General features: G+C 48.9%; 1 protein-coding gene across 5 annotated transcripts in view; it reads left to right on the top strand.

The window, feature by feature from the left end:
- The window catches only part of TRAPPC9 (trafficking protein particle complex subunit 9), a 667549-nt gene that overhangs the window by 35552 nt on the left and 616540 nt on the right, over window positions 1–15457 (top strand). The window lies entirely within an intron of this gene.

Genomic DNA, 15457 nt, shown 5'->3' with positions numbered 1-15457 from the left:
CGCTGCTTTTCCTTGTGATCTTTTGTTCTCGCTCTCGTGGAGCCGCTCGCTGCTTTTCCTTGTGATCTTTTGTTCTCGCTCTCTCGAAAAGCCGCTCGCTGCTTTTCCTTGTGATCTTTTGTTCTCGCTCTCGAGGAGCCGCTCACTGCTTTTCCTTGTGATCTTTTGTTGTCGCTCTCGCGGAGCCGCTCACTGCTTTTCCTTGTGATCTCTTGTTCTCGCTCTCGTGGAGCCGCTCGCTGCTTTTCCTTGTGATCTTTTGTTGTCGCTCTCGCGGAGCCGCTCACTGCTTTTCCTTGTGATCTTTTGTTCTCGCTCTCGCGGAGCCGCTCGCTGCTTTTCCTTGTGATCTTTTGTTCTGGCTCTCGCGGAGCCGCTCCATGCACGCAGTAAAGCCTCTGTGCAGAGAGCAGTCGCCTCCTGTAATCTCGGCTGCGGATCTTTTGCACACAATCTTCTTGTATCTGTTTTATCCTGCTTTATGTTTTCTCTCCAGAGTTGTTTGTTTCCAGCCGCTGATGGCAGAATGATCTCATCGCTTCCCTGGCGGATGATCCAGAGACTCCAATCTCTAAAATTAATAGATCGGGCGACAGAACGTCACCGGCCGGTAGAATGTTCTATCATAGAAGCTCAAAAAGTTTTGTGAAAGTTTTTCTAACTTATTTTTGCTTTTTAGTCCTTCACCAATTTCAATATCTAGCAGAGCAGAGATTTTAACCCCGATTTATCGGATTTATTTCCTCCCGTCCTTCCAAGTGTAATAGCTCTTTCCATCAGCGCGGCCGTACGACGCTCGTTATTTCTGAGACGAGTCTCCGTTTTGTATGACACCATCCACTTTACTAAATTATCTTCTAGAAAAGGGGAAATGGTGAAAAAAAATAAAGCAATTCCTACGTGTTTTTTTTTTCCACTTTACCTTTTATGGTGTCCAGTAAGTGTTAAAAATAATCCTTCAGGTCGGTGCGATTACGGAGATACCAAACTTGTTGTTTTTTTTTTTTGTGAAAAACAATTAAGAAATGTGAAAAAAGTTTTTTTTTTTCTCCACATTTTGAGATTCATACCTTTTTATTCTTTTGTCGATGAGGGCTTGTCTTTCCTGTGATGTGCTACAGTATTTATTAGCCATTTGACCTGCACGTGAGGTAAGCGACATAGCTAATCAGAAGGACTATACTACATATCCATTGGAGGTATTTGCTAATATTATTATTATTGCACATACTACATATTGGGATAGGATGTATTTAGGGGTTAGAAAGCAGCGATCTGAGCTTAGCTCTGGTCACTGCTGTTGGTGATGCACACAGGCTATATAATGTTGTATAGGGGGAGGCTCAGGTCCTGAGCCCGCTTCATACACCTGTACCTGATAACGGGTGTGCTGCAACATCTTGCTTAAAAGTTATTGAGATAAATGAAATGAGAAAAAAACATGCCTATTAAGAGGTTAAAAAAAGTATTTCTAGAAAGTTTAGTAAGTTAATCTGCTTGACACGCGCTTCCTCCTGAGCACGCCGAGAGCTTGTGCTCATAGTCGGAAGCCTGTCTGAAAAAGAAGAGCTGCAGTGTAAAGCACCTGAAGATCATGATGTCGCAGACCTAAAGCTGAGCGCAGTAACCCGAGCCTGCGATTGGATTTCAGACCACCCTAGACTCCAGTAGATGGTGGAGCGAAGCTGGAGTCACAGATCGCAGCAGAGACGAGGGATCGCCCGAAGATGGTGCTCACTACGTGTCCTCTTATCTCACCCCGAGCGTTCTATATGTGAACCAGGAGGCTCAGGATGAACGTTGCTGTAACTTCCCGTCAGCCTGAGTATCTCGGGCTGTCTCTTTTCATCCTGGGTCACCTGTATAGAGGAATTTTTTACCCCTCGTACAGTTCTCTTGTCTTTGGAAACACTTGACATTTGACTACGTCGCCTCTCACGCACAAGATTGTGTTGTTTTTCTATTTTCTCCCTTTTGTTTTTTTAGCAGCCGGATCGTATTGTGCTCTGAATCGAGTTGCGCTTCTTTATTCGGCATAAAGAAAAATCTATAAATTCTGAGGAATAATGAAAATAAATAAATAAAAGAAAAGGGATTGTTGCCGCTCTGAGCCAGCAGCGAGTCAGGCAGGTGTTCAGGGTTAACTATAGATCGTCTACATATCCAGAAATCAATTCATTAGGACGTAACCTGCATCACCGGATCAACCCCCCACAATATCTGTGCACTGAAGCTGCAGTCTCTATTTCTCCAGTCTTTCACACCCCCTCATATGCTGCTCCTAACTTCTAGTTTAAAACTTTTGTTGCAAGTCTTCCGGCTCTCTCATAAAGTGAATGGAGCGGAGGAGGACTCCATTCTTTGGACCTTTGGGGATCTAAGCGGTCGGACCCTTCTCCTACAATCAAGAAGTTATCCACTTCTTGGTACACACCTTTTAAGTTTCATTATCTAGTCTCGGTGTGTCCTCTCCTCTCTCTTTATGCCACATCTGTCTGTTTGATTCCTCCTCCTCCTGCAGATTCTGCCATGGGTCCTTCACTCTCTCTTTATGCTGCATTTGTCTGTTTGATTCATCCTGCAGATTCTGCCATGGGTCCTCCACTCTCTTTATGCTGCATTTGTCTGTTTAATTCCTCCTCCTCCTGCAGATTCTGCCATGGGTCCTCCACTCTCTTTATGCTGCAATTGTCTGTTTGATTCCTCTTCCTCCTGCAGATTCTGCCGTGGGCACTCCACTCTCTTTAATGCTGCATTTGTCTGTTTGATTCCTCATCCTCCTGCAGATTCTGCCGTGGGCCCTCCACTCTCTTTAATGCTGCATTTGTCTGTTTGATTCCTCATCCTCCTGCAGATTCTGCCGTGGGCACTCCACTCTCTTTAATGCTGCATTTGTCTGTTTGATTCCTCATCCTCCTGCAGATTCTGCCGTGGGCCCTCCACTCTCTTTAATGCTGCATTTGTCTGTTTGATTCCTCATCCTCCTGCAGATTCTGCCGTGGGCCCTCCACTCTCTTTAATGCTGCATTTGTCTGTTTGATTCCTCATCCTCCTGCAGATTCTGCCGTGGGCCCTCCACTCTCTTTAATGCTGCATTTGTCTGTTTGATTCCTCATCCTCCTGCAGATTCTGCCGTGGGCCCTCCTCTCTCTTTATGCTGCATTTGTCTGTTTGATTCGTCTTCCTCCTGCAGATTCTGCCATGGGTTCTCCACTCTTTATGCTGCATTTGTCTGTTTGATTCGTCCTCCTCATGCAGATTCTGCCATGGGTCCTCTCCTCTCTCTTTATGCTGCATTTGTCTGTTTGATTCCTCCTCCTCCTGCCATGGGTCCTCCACTCTCTTTATGCTGCATTTATCTGTTTGATTCCTCTTCCTCCTGCAGATTCTGCCATGGGTCCTCCACTCTCTCTTTATGCTGCATTTGTCTGTTTGATTCCTCCTCCTCCTGCAGATTCTGCCATGGGTCCTTCACTCTCTTTATGCTGCAATTGTCTGTTTGATTCCTCTTCCTCCTGCAGATTCTGCCGTGGGCCCTCCACTCTCTTTAATGCTGCATTTGTCTGTTTGATTCCTCTTGCAGATTCTGCGATGGGTCCTCTCATCTCTCTTTATGCTGCATTTGTCTGTTTGATTCCTCTTCCTCCTGCAGATTCTGCCATGGGTTCTCCACTCTCTTTATGCTGCATTTGTCTGTTTGATTCCTCCTCCTCCTGCAGATTCTGCCATGGGTCCTCTCCTCTCTCTTTATGCTGCATTTGTCTGTTTGATTCCTCCTCCTCCTGCCATGGGTCCTCCACTGTCTTTATGCTGCATTTGTCTGTTTGATTCCTCTTCCTCCTGCAGATTCTGCCATGGCTCCTCCACTCTCTCTTTATGCTGCATTTGTCTGTTTGATTCCTCTTCCTCCTGCAGATTCTGCCATGGATCCTCCACTCTCTTTAATGCTCCATTTGTCTGTTTGATTCCTCTTGCAGATTCTGCGATGGGTCCTCTCCTCTCTCTTTAATGCTGCATTTGTCTGTTTGATTCCTCTTGCAGATTCTGCGATGGGTCCTCTCCTCTCTTTATGCTGCATTTGTCTGTTTGATTCCTCTTCCTCCTGCAGATTCTGCCATGGGTCCTCCACTCTCTCTTTTCGCTGCATTTGTCTGTTTGATTCCTCCTCCTCCTGCAGATTCTGCCACGGGTCGTCTCCTCTCTCTTTATGCTGCATTTGTCTGTTTGATTCCTCCTCCTCCTGCAGATTCTGCCATGGGTCCTCTCTTCTTTCTTTATGCTGCTTCTATCTGATTCTTCCTTCTGCAGACTTTGCCATGGGTTTTCAACTCTTTTTTTTTTTGTGCTCATTCTGTCTGTGAGATTTCCCCTCTTCTGGCAGATTCTTCCACTTTTTGCTTTTCATGCCTATTCTGCCGTTGTGATTGCACAGGACTCATGACAGCGCCCACCTTTTCTGCTCAGCACTATTATTCTTACAGACCCCCCTAAACAGTCTGTAAGGGGCTTCATCAGAGAAGATAACTTTGCTAGAAGTACAGGGACTGGACTTGAGAAGACTGGGGTAAAGTTATTTACACTGATGAAGCCCCTTCAGATTACTTGGGACATGTTGAAGAATGATGGTCCGGACAATGGAGGTCAGCTATACCGGGTGTTGTACGGACACACTCGGTCTGTTGATGGGATACAAAGTCGTTTAATGACCTGTATAATCACAACGCGTTTCAGAGCCGGACCGTCTCCTTCTTAAGGTATAACATAAAAAACATGTTCGACTGTCAAGTTTAAAAGGACATAAGGACATCAAATGGTAAAACAGAGGGTAGGGGGCGTCGTTAGTGCGATTTGGGGAAAAAAAAGGAATATGTATAAAAATGCACCATTCGGTTAATGAATAAAGTATTGTAGGGGCTGTCCAGCCTTGGCGTTACTGCAGACTTGAACCCCAAGCCTGGACAACCGCTTTAAATACTGATCAAATACAAAGTACTTCTCAACAGAAGCCAAACTATGGAAGCCTGGGAGGGTCAAAAAAATATGGACATTTTGTCAGCTGCACCTTTGGGATCCTCAGGCGCACTTTTGTTGCGGCTGACGAGTAACTGTGTCAGTCCTGTTTTATTCCTGGGACTTTTAATGCTGCGAGATCAGGGAGCTGTAGGGTTAGTTGTTTGGTTTTAATGACTCCTTTCTGAGAGCTGTGGGTGGAGTTACCTGCTATTTAAACCCCTGGTTCTCTGACTTCCACTGCCAGTCAATGAGTTCTGCTTATCTGGCTTGTAGCTCTAGTCTTTGATTTTGTGTTCTCTTCCTGATTTCTCCCATTTTTTGACCTTGGTGTGAATTTTGACCATTTCCAATTTTGATCTCTTGGCATTGACTCCACACGGCCAACCTTCTTGCCTCTGGTTCGCTTTTCCGGCTGGTAGCCCTTCCGTAGATGCTATTCAGTGGACCCTGTTGTAAGACCAGATTCCTGTACAGGGGTTAAAGAGGGAAGTTTGAGATTCCTCTGGATTCTGCCAGATGGAGTGGCTTGTGCCAAGTCTGTCAAGGTAGCCTTTTTGAGCCTGTAGCCTCTAACAGACGTGACAGCGGATTCATCAAGACTGGCTTGGCGCAGGGACTGGAGTTGCACTTCTGGTTTAGAAAATGCCTGCAGTTTTGATGAATTAAGGGGGAAGGGATGCTTGCTGGGAAGGGGACAATTTCCAGTCTCGCCCCGGCTCCTCCCCTGATCCAAGGTGGAGAGAAGAAGCCAAAAGTTGCAAACTTTTTGCACAACTCTGTGTTGCTCAAAAATGTTGTAACTTTTCAAAGCTTTTACAACACTTTTGTGTGGCGTAGAAGCTCTGATGAATCGGACCCCAAGTGTTAATATTTTGTTCTTGCGACTTGATCTGTGTTTTTTTAATGGACTGTGCTGTTCTTGCTCGTTTATATTGACTATAGGGGATGTTGTTTTTCATTTTATGTAACGACTGCTCGTGTAGCTTTTTGTATCTTTTTTTAAATGGGTCTGGGTAGGTGATAATACATTTTGTCTCGGGAAATGATGAGATCCAATCACTCTTGACAGTACTGGTGAAAAATATCTCCTCCAATTGTTGAAAATCAGTGATTGACAAAAAAAATGGTGCTTTTTTGTAGTCTCCTCTCCATATTCGAAAACGATCGTCAATCTATCTTTTGTCTAGTAGCACATGTTGATAGATGAAACGAGGGTATTTGTGATTAGCCTCAAAGTCCACTATAAACAAGTTTGGGGTTAAACGTGTCCCCATCGCGGTACCTTTACATTGTAGAAATAGGGCATTTTTTAAAAATGAAATTGTTGTTTTAGAATTAACCACAGGGGTATGGAATTCAATGAGGCCTTTTCTTTTTTAGGGGGGGAGCGGACACTTTCTAGATAATGTTATAGGCTCCTTAGCCCTAATGCGTATTTTAAATTGCTATATAGCAACGAGACGTTCATTGTGATAAATAGCAGACTTCAGTCCCAGGAGTAAATTTGCAGTTCTGTAAACAACTGTGTGAAGTCCCTGAGGTAAATTGGCAAGGTGGTGACATATTATTGGAGCAGATGAACCAAATAATGCGATAAATGAGCTGTTGATGAGTGGCTGTCAGAGATCAGGGGTGAGTGACCTGAAGGGTTATTGAGGGACTTGTGTATTTTGTATAAATGGTAGAAAAATGGAGTCGATCAGTCAGTGTAGGCTCCAGCCGCTGCTATGACAGGACGATGCTGGCTGTGTAGCACAGCCTCCATCTCCCTGGTATGGTGCGAACGCTGTTCCTGATCCCACTCCATGCACCAGCATCGAACATGTGACTTACGATTGTCGCATGTCGGGAAACTGGATCAGAAAAAGGTGGCTACTTTTTTCTAGAAACAGCGCCACCCCTTTCCACAGGTCGTGAGCGGTATTGCTGCTTAGCGGAATTTAATTAAATGAAGCTTAACTTCTGGAACAACATCCATCTTGAAGCTTTTATAAAGTCATTGTTGGAGTGATTGATCTCCTCTGCTCCCTCGTCAGCTCTTGAGTGCCCCGGACATGAGGCGTCCAGTTTCTGTGCCGTCTCCCTTACACTCACCTGCCTTCCTAATTATCCGTAATTATCCCCAATCTCCGCCGCGCGTCACGTGACACTTCACTTCCTTGGCTCCTGTCACTTAAATCAATGGAGCCTATTAGGCTTCTCGCGAGTGTCCTTCGGAGCCGTCCTCTGACTGTCGTCCAAATGGGATTTTTATTTTTAGGCGTTAATTAATCCTCATCTGGGACACTTGATAAATCCTTCCGGGGGCCGCACCGCAGCGCACGCGTCTCGTCCCCGACCTTAACATCTTGGACCGTGAAGATGTAATGACCTATCAAAAGTGATGTCACTGCGAGAAACTAAGAGGCGCAACGCTCCTTATTGTGTTATTGCACCAGTCTGAGGCTGAACAGCAGCACAGAGTATTTCAGGAGAAGGTTTTGCTGATGTTATAACTTCAGATGCTGTTTGTGAGAAAACGGCTGCATGTGATGGGAGCAGCGGCACCGTGCGTTAGGTATGGAGGCTGAGATAGTAGATGGATTCCTGCAGCACAGAGTATTTCAGGAGAGGAGCATGTTGATCTGGGGCAGGAGGGTGCAGTGTCCTGTATGATGCCAATCGGGATACAAGGACACGAGTTAGAGGAGAATAGACAAGGGGAGGTCACAGTTAAGAGTTGGGTCCCAGCGGCACAGAGTATTTCAGATGAGGAGCTTTTTGATCTTGTGGGACATTACATGGTAGAAAGAGCCCCAGTAGCACAGAGTATTTCAGGAGAGGAGGAATGTGTGATCCTTTAAGGATGTTAGAGACCGAGAGCCGCATGGTGAAAAGAGGAGGGTCCCAGCAGCGCAGAGTATTTCAGTATAGGGGTCCTGATCTTGTGTGACGTCACAACGTTACATGATAGTAAGAGCAGGATCCCAGCAGCACAGAGTATTTCAGAAGAGGAGGAATGTGTGATCTTATAAGGGTGATTAGAGACCGAGAGCCGCATGGTGGAAAGAGGAGGGTCCAAGCAGCACAGAGTATTTCAGATGAGAGTTTTGATCTTGTGGGATGTTACATGGTTAGAAAGATCACCAGCAGCACAGAGTATTTTAGAAGAGGAGGAATGTGTTATCCTGTAAGGATGTTGGAGACCAAGAGCAGCATGGTGGGAAGAGGAGGGTCCAAGCAGCACAGAGTATTTCAGTATAGGGGTCCTGATCTTGTGTGACGTCACAACGTTATGTGGTAGAGCAGGGTCCTAGCAGCGCAGAGTATTTCAGAAGAAAGGTCTGCTGGTCGTGTAGAAAGTCAGAGACTGAGTGTAAGAACCGGCAGCGCAGAGTATTTAAGAAACGTGGGGGATTCTGTAGGATGTAAGAAACTGAGGGACATGTGTTTTGTTTGGGACTTTCTTATTGATGACTTATCTTTAGAATAGTTGCAGGGGCACAGAGTATTTCAGGAGTGCGCTGACCTTTTAGGAGGCCTCAAGATGCATAGTGGAAGGAGAAGGTTATCCCAGCAGCACAGAGGAATTTAGGAGAGGCGCCCTCTCATTTGATGACGGTAGTGAGGACAGAGATGCCTGGACCCGGAGAAACGTCATGGGAGGAAAGAGAAGAGGCATGTATGGGAAGAGTGCTCTCAGCAGCACAGAGGAATTCAGGAGGGGAGCGTGACTGAGATTCATATGGTGGATGAATCAGAGATCCCCGCAGCACAAAGTATTTCAGGAGAGGAAAGTGTTGATCATGTGTTAGGTCAGTCAGAGTTACATAGTTAGGAGGATCAGGATCCCCTGCAGCACAGAGTCTTTCAGGACTGGAGTGTGGGGTGCAGTGATCGGCCCACTCTCATATGATGGTCAGGGCTATATGTGACGGGCAGGGTCGTAATGTGAGGAAGGGAACTGACACACAATGGAGGTTACATAATGGAAGGAGCAGGGTCCCCAGCAGCACAGAGCATTTCAGAAGACAAGAATGATGACTTATATTGTATTTTTTGGGGGTGAGCGGATTGGTGGCTCGCTGTCCTCCGATGCGGTGATGTTAGTGAGGTCAGAGCCTGTGATCAGCACATGATGGAGGTCAGGAGCTTTATCCTCCTCCCCATTGCTGTTCGGACTGCTTATTGCTTTTGACGGATCTTTAATTTCTGCTCCGGCCCTCGGATCATTAGATAATGTAATCACTCCCAAATCCACTTTGCCCCTGTTATTTGCAGCTTCCGTTATTGCGATATGTACGATCCGCTCATCGCATCGGTCGTTGGTGACTTTGCCTCCCCGAGGTCGCTGCTCCTTTCCTTTGCCGGCACACGGCCGGTTATCACAGCCATCCCCGGTCTTGTCCTTTACAATTCAGTATTGTCCTACTTGGCTGCGGCTCCACGAGGGATGAAGTTATTAAGCCCCGGTCCTGTCCGTCCTGCTAGTTAGGACAATGTAGATAAATGCGACTTCATTACTCTAATTAAACAGCTATATTTAATGCAGCGGCGCTTGCGTGGAGCCCGGACCGCCCGGCTACATGCCGCCCCCCACCCCGGAGCTGAGCTTATCTGCTGAGCGTGCAGACTGCCAACCTTTGTTCTCCAACATACATAAAAGGCGTGCAATTAATTTTAGCTGAGCAAATCCTTCACACGAGGCGACTCGGGCTTAGATAGGAGAGGTAGATGGAGCAGGCAGCGATCCCGGCACGTCCATTTACAGTGTGTGACTCTTCATGCAGCAAGAGAGATCAATAAAACCTTCATCAGGAGAAGAGGAGGAGGTTTGCAGCCCTAACACGGGGCGCGCTGACCGGGGAAATAGTTCAAGGTCACCCAATTCACCTAATCTCAGGTCAAGTCCCTTTTTCTGTTTCAGCTTTCTTGGCAAGTAGATGAGCCCTTAAAGGGGTTGTTCAACTGCTGGGATCTTCACTGATTTCTGAGAGCTGTGGTCCCAAAGTTCAGTGTGAATGGAGCTGTAGAGTGCATGTACGACCATGACTTAATTTCCTGATAATAAGAGATATGGTCACACGCGCTCACTACCACTTCATTCACTGTCTTGGTGAGGTGGTCGCACACGCTCACTACCACTCCAGTCACTGTCTATAGGTGAGGTGGTCGCACACGCTCACTACCGCTCCATTCACTGTCTTGGTGAGGTGGTCGCACACGCTCACTACCACTCCAGTCACTGTCTATAGGTGAGGTGGTCGCACACGCTCACTACCGCTCCATTCACTGTCTTGGTGAGGTGGTCGCACACGCTCACTACCACTCCAGTCACTATCTAGGTGAGGTGGTCGCACACACTCACTACCACTTCATTCACTGTCTAGGTGAGGTGGTCGCACACGCTCACTACCACTCCATTCACTGTCTTGGTGAGGTGGTCGCACACGCTCACTACCACTCCAGTCACTATCTAGGTGAGGTGGTCGCACACACTCACTACCACTTCATTCACTGTCTAGGTGAGGTGGTTGCACACGCTCACTACCACTTCATTCACTGTCTAGGTGAGGTGGTCGCACACGCTCACTACCACTCCAGTCACTGTCTAGGTGAGGTGGTCGCACACACTCACTACCACTTCATTCACTGTCTAGGTGAGGTGGTCGCACACGCTCACTACCACTTCATTCACTGTCTAGGTGAGGTGGTCGCACACGCTCACTACCACTCCAGTCACTGTCTATAGGTGAGGTGGTCGCACACGCTTACTACCGCTCCATTCACTTTCTATAGGTGAGGTGGTCGCACACGCTCACTACCGCTCCATTCACTGTCTATAGGTGAGGTGGTCACACACGCTCACTACCGCTCCATTCACTTTCTATAGGTGAGGTGGTCGCACACGCTCACTACCTCTCCATTCACTTTCTATAGGTGAGGTGGTCGCACACGCTCACTACCGCTCCATTCACTGTCTATAGGTGAGGTGGTCGCACACGCTCACTACCGCTCCATTCACTGTCTATAGGAGAGGTGGTTGCACACGCTCACTAACGCTCCAGTCACCGTCTATAGGAGGTGGTCGCACACGCTCACTACCACTCCAGTCACTGTCTATAGGAGATGTGGTCGCACACACTCACTACCGCTCCAGTCACTTTCTATAGGAGATGTGGTCGCACACACTCACTACCGCTCCAGTCACTTTCTATAGGAGATGTGGTCGCACACGCTCACTACCTCTCCATTCACTTTCTATAGGTGAGGTGGTCGCACACGCTCACTACCGCTCCATTCACTGTCTATAGGTGAGGTGGTCGCACACGCTCACTACCGCTCCATTCACTGTCTATAGGAGAGGTGGTTGCACACGCTCACTAACGCTCCAGTCACAGTCTATAGGAGGTGGTCGCACACGCTCACTACCACTCCAGTCACTGTCTATAGGAGATGTGGTCGCACACGCTCACTACCGCTCCAGTCACTTTCTATAGGAGATGTGGTCGCACACACTCACTACCGCTCCATTCACTGTCTATAGGAGAGGTGGTTGCACACGCTCACTACCGCTCCAGTCACTGTCTATAGGAGAGGTGGTTGCACACGCTCACTACCGCTCCAGTCACTGTCTATAGGAGAGGTGGTTGCACACGCTCACTACCGCTCCATTCACTGTCTATAGGTGAGGTGGTCGCACATGCTCACTACCGCTCCAGTCACTGTCTATAGGAGAGGTGGTTGCACACGCTCACTACCGCTCCAGTCACTGTCTATAGGATAGGTGGTTGCACACGCTCACTACCGCTCCAGTCACTGTCTATAGGAGAGGTGGTTGCACACGCTCACTACCGCTCCAGTCACTGTCTATAGGAGAGGTGGTTGCACACGCTCACTACCGCTCCAGTCACTGTCTATAGGAGAGGTGGTTGCACACGCTCACTACCGCTCCAGTCACTGTCTATAGGAGAGGTGGTTGCACACGCTCACTACCGCTCCATTCACTGTCTATAGGAGAGGTGGTTGCACACGCTCACTACCGCTCCATTCACTGTCTATAGGTGAGGTGGTCGCACATGCTCACTACCGCTCCATTCACTGTCTATAGGAGAGGTGGTTGCACACGCTCACTACCGCTCCAGTCACTGTCTATAGGAGAGGTGGTTGCACACGCTCACTACCGCTCCAGTCACTGTCTATAGGAGAGGTGGTTGCACACGCTCACTACCGCTCCAATCACTGTCTATAGGAGATGTGGTCGCACACGCTCACTACCGCTCCATTCACTGTCTATAGGTGAGGTGGTCGCACACACTCACTACCGCTCCAGTCACTTTCTATAGGAGATGTGGTCGCACACACTCACTACCGCTCCAGTCACTTTCTATAGGAGATGTGGTCGCACACGCTCACTACCTCTCCATTCACTTTCTATAGGTGAGGTGGTCGCACACGCTCACTACCGCTCCATTCACTGTCTATAGGTGAGGTGGTCGCACACGCTCACTACCGCTCCATTCACTGTCTATAGGAGAGGTGGTTGCACACGCTCACTAACGCTCCAGTCACCGTCTATAGGAGGTGGTCGCACACGCTCACTACCACTCCAGTCACTGTCTATAGGAGATGTGGTCGCACACGCTCACTACCGCTCCAGTCACTTTCTATAGGAGATGTGGTCGCACACACTCACTACTGCTCCATTCACTGTCTATAGGAGATGTGGTCGCACACGCTCACTACTGCTCCAGTCACTGTCTATAGGAGAGGTGGTTGCACACGCTCACTACCGCTCCAGTCACTGTCTATAGGAGAGGTGGTTGCACACGCTCACTACCGCTCCATTCACTGTCTATAGGTGAGGTGGTCGCACATGCTCACTACCGCTCCAGTCACTGTCTATAGGAGAGGTGGTTGCACACGCTCACTACCGCTCCAGTCACTGTCTATAGGAGAGGTGGTTGCACACGCTCACTACCGCTCCAGTCACTGTCTATAGGAGAGGTGGTTGCACACGCTCACTACCGCTCCATTCACTGTCTATAGGAGAGGTGGTTGCACACGCTCACTACCGCTCCAGTCACTGTCTATAGGAGAGGTGGTCGCATACGCTCACTACCGCTCCATTCACTGTCTATAGGAGAGGTGGTCGCACATGCTCACTACCGCTCCAGTCACTGTCTATAGGAGAGGTGGTTGCACACGCTCACTACCGCTCCATTCACTGTCTATAGTAGAGGTGGTCGCACACGCTCACTACCGCTCCAGTTACTGTCTATAGGAGAGGTGGTTGCACACTCTCACTACCGCTCCAGTCACCGTCTATAGGAGAGGTGCTTGCACACGCTCACTACCGCTCCAGTCACTGTCTATAGGAGAGGTGGTTGCACACGCTCACTACCGCTCCATTCACTGTCTATAGTAGAGGTGGTCGCACACGCTCACTACCGCTCCAGTTACTGTCTATAGGAGAGGTGGTTGCACACTCTCACTACCGCTCCAGTCACCGTCTATAGGAGAGGTGCTTGCACACTCTCACTACCGCTCCAGTCACAGTCTATAGGAGAGGTGGTTGCACACGCTCACTACCGCTCCAGTCACTGTCTATAGTAGAGGTGGTCGCACACGCTCACTACCGCTCCATTCACTGTCTATAGGTGAGGTGGTCGCACATGCTCACTACCGCTCCATTCACTGTCTATAGGAGAGGTGGTTGCACACGCTCACTACCGCTCCAGTCACTGTCTATAGGAGAGGTGGTTGCACACGCTCACTACCGCTCCAGTCACTGTCTATAGGAGAGGTGGTTGCACACGCTCACTACCGCTCCAATCACTGTCTATAGGAGATGTGGTCGCACACGCTCACTACCGCTCCATTCACTGTCTATAGGTGAGGTGGTCGCACACACTCACTACCGCTCCAGTCACTTTCTATAGGAGATGTGGTCGCACACACTCACTACCGCTCCAGTCACTTTCTATAGGAGATGTGGTCGCACACGCTCACTACCTCTCCATTCACTTTCTATAGGTGAGGTGGTCGCACACGCTCACTACCGCTCCATTCACTGTCTATAGGTGAGGTGGTCGCACACGCTCACTACCGCTCCATTCACTGTCTATAGGAGAGGTGGTTGCACACGCTCACTAACGCTCCAGTCACCGTCTATAGGAGGTGGTCGCACACGCTCACTACCACTCCAGTCACTGTCTATAGGAGATGTGGTCGCACACGCTCACTACCGCTCCAGTCACTTTCTATAGGAGATGTGGTCGCACACACTCACTACCGCTCCATTCACTGTCTATAGGAGAGGTGGTTGCACACGCTCACTACCGCTCCAGTCACTGTCTATAGGAGAGGTGGTTGCACACGCTCACTACCGCTCCAGTCACTGTCTATAGGAGAGGTGGTTGCACACGCTCACTACCGCTCCATTCACTGTCTATAGGTGAGGTGGTCGCACATGCTCACTACCGCTCCAGTCACTGTCTATAGGAGAGGTGGTTGCACACGCTCACTACCGCTCCAGTCACTGTCTATAGGAGAGGTGGTTGCACACGCTCACTACCGCTCCAGTCACTGTCTATAGGAGAGGTGGTTGCACACGCTCACTACCGCTCCATTCACTGTCTATAGGAGAGGTGGTTGCACACGCTCACTACCGCTCCAGTCACTGTCTATAGGAGAGGTGGTCGCATACGCTCACTACCGCTCCATTCACTGTCTATAGGAGAGGTGGTCGCACATGCTCACTACCGCTCCAGTCACTGTCTATAGGAGAGGTGGTTGCACACGCTCACTACCGCTCCATTCACTGTCTATAGTAGAGGTGGTCGCACACGCTCACTACCGCTCCAGTTACTGTCTATAGGAGAGGTGGTTGCACACTCTCACTACCGCTCCAGTCACCGTCTATAGGAGAGGTGCTTGCACACGCTCACTACCGCTCCAGTCACTGTCTATAGGAGAGGTGGTTGCACACGCTCACTACCGCTCCATTCACTGTCTATAGTAGAGGTGGTCGCACACGCTCACTACCGCTCCAGTTACTGTCTATAGGAGAGGTGGTTGCACACTCTCACTACCGCTCCAGTCACCGTCTATAGGAGAGGTGCTTGCACACTCTCACTACCGCTCCAGTCACAGTCTATAGGAGAGGTGGTTGCACACGCTCACTACCGCTCCAGTCACTGTCTATAGTAGAGGTGGTCGCACACGCTCACTACCGCTCCATTCACTGTCTATAGGTGAGGTGGTCGCACATGCTCACTACCGCTCCATTCACTGTCTATAGGAGAGGTGGTTGCACACGCTCACTACCGCTCCAGTCACTGTCTATAGGAGAGGTGCTTGCACACTCTCACTACCGCTCCAGTCACCGTCTATAGGAGAGGTGTTTGCACACGCTCAGTACCTCTCCATTCATCCATACCCCCATCCGCCCCCATACACGCTC

Source organism: Phyllobates terribilis, unplaced genomic scaffold, assembly GCF_046119375.1.
Source record: "Phyllobates terribilis strain yellow unplaced genomic scaffold, ASM4611937v1 Scaffold_4__5_contigs__length_816908805, whole genome shotgun sequence".
Classification (NCBI taxonomy): domain Eukaryota; kingdom Metazoa; phylum Chordata; class Amphibia; order Anura; family Dendrobatidae; genus Phyllobates; species Phyllobates terribilis.
The sequence above is the reverse complement of the archived record's forward strand: the minus strand, read 5'-3'. Positions and strand labels throughout refer to the sequence as shown.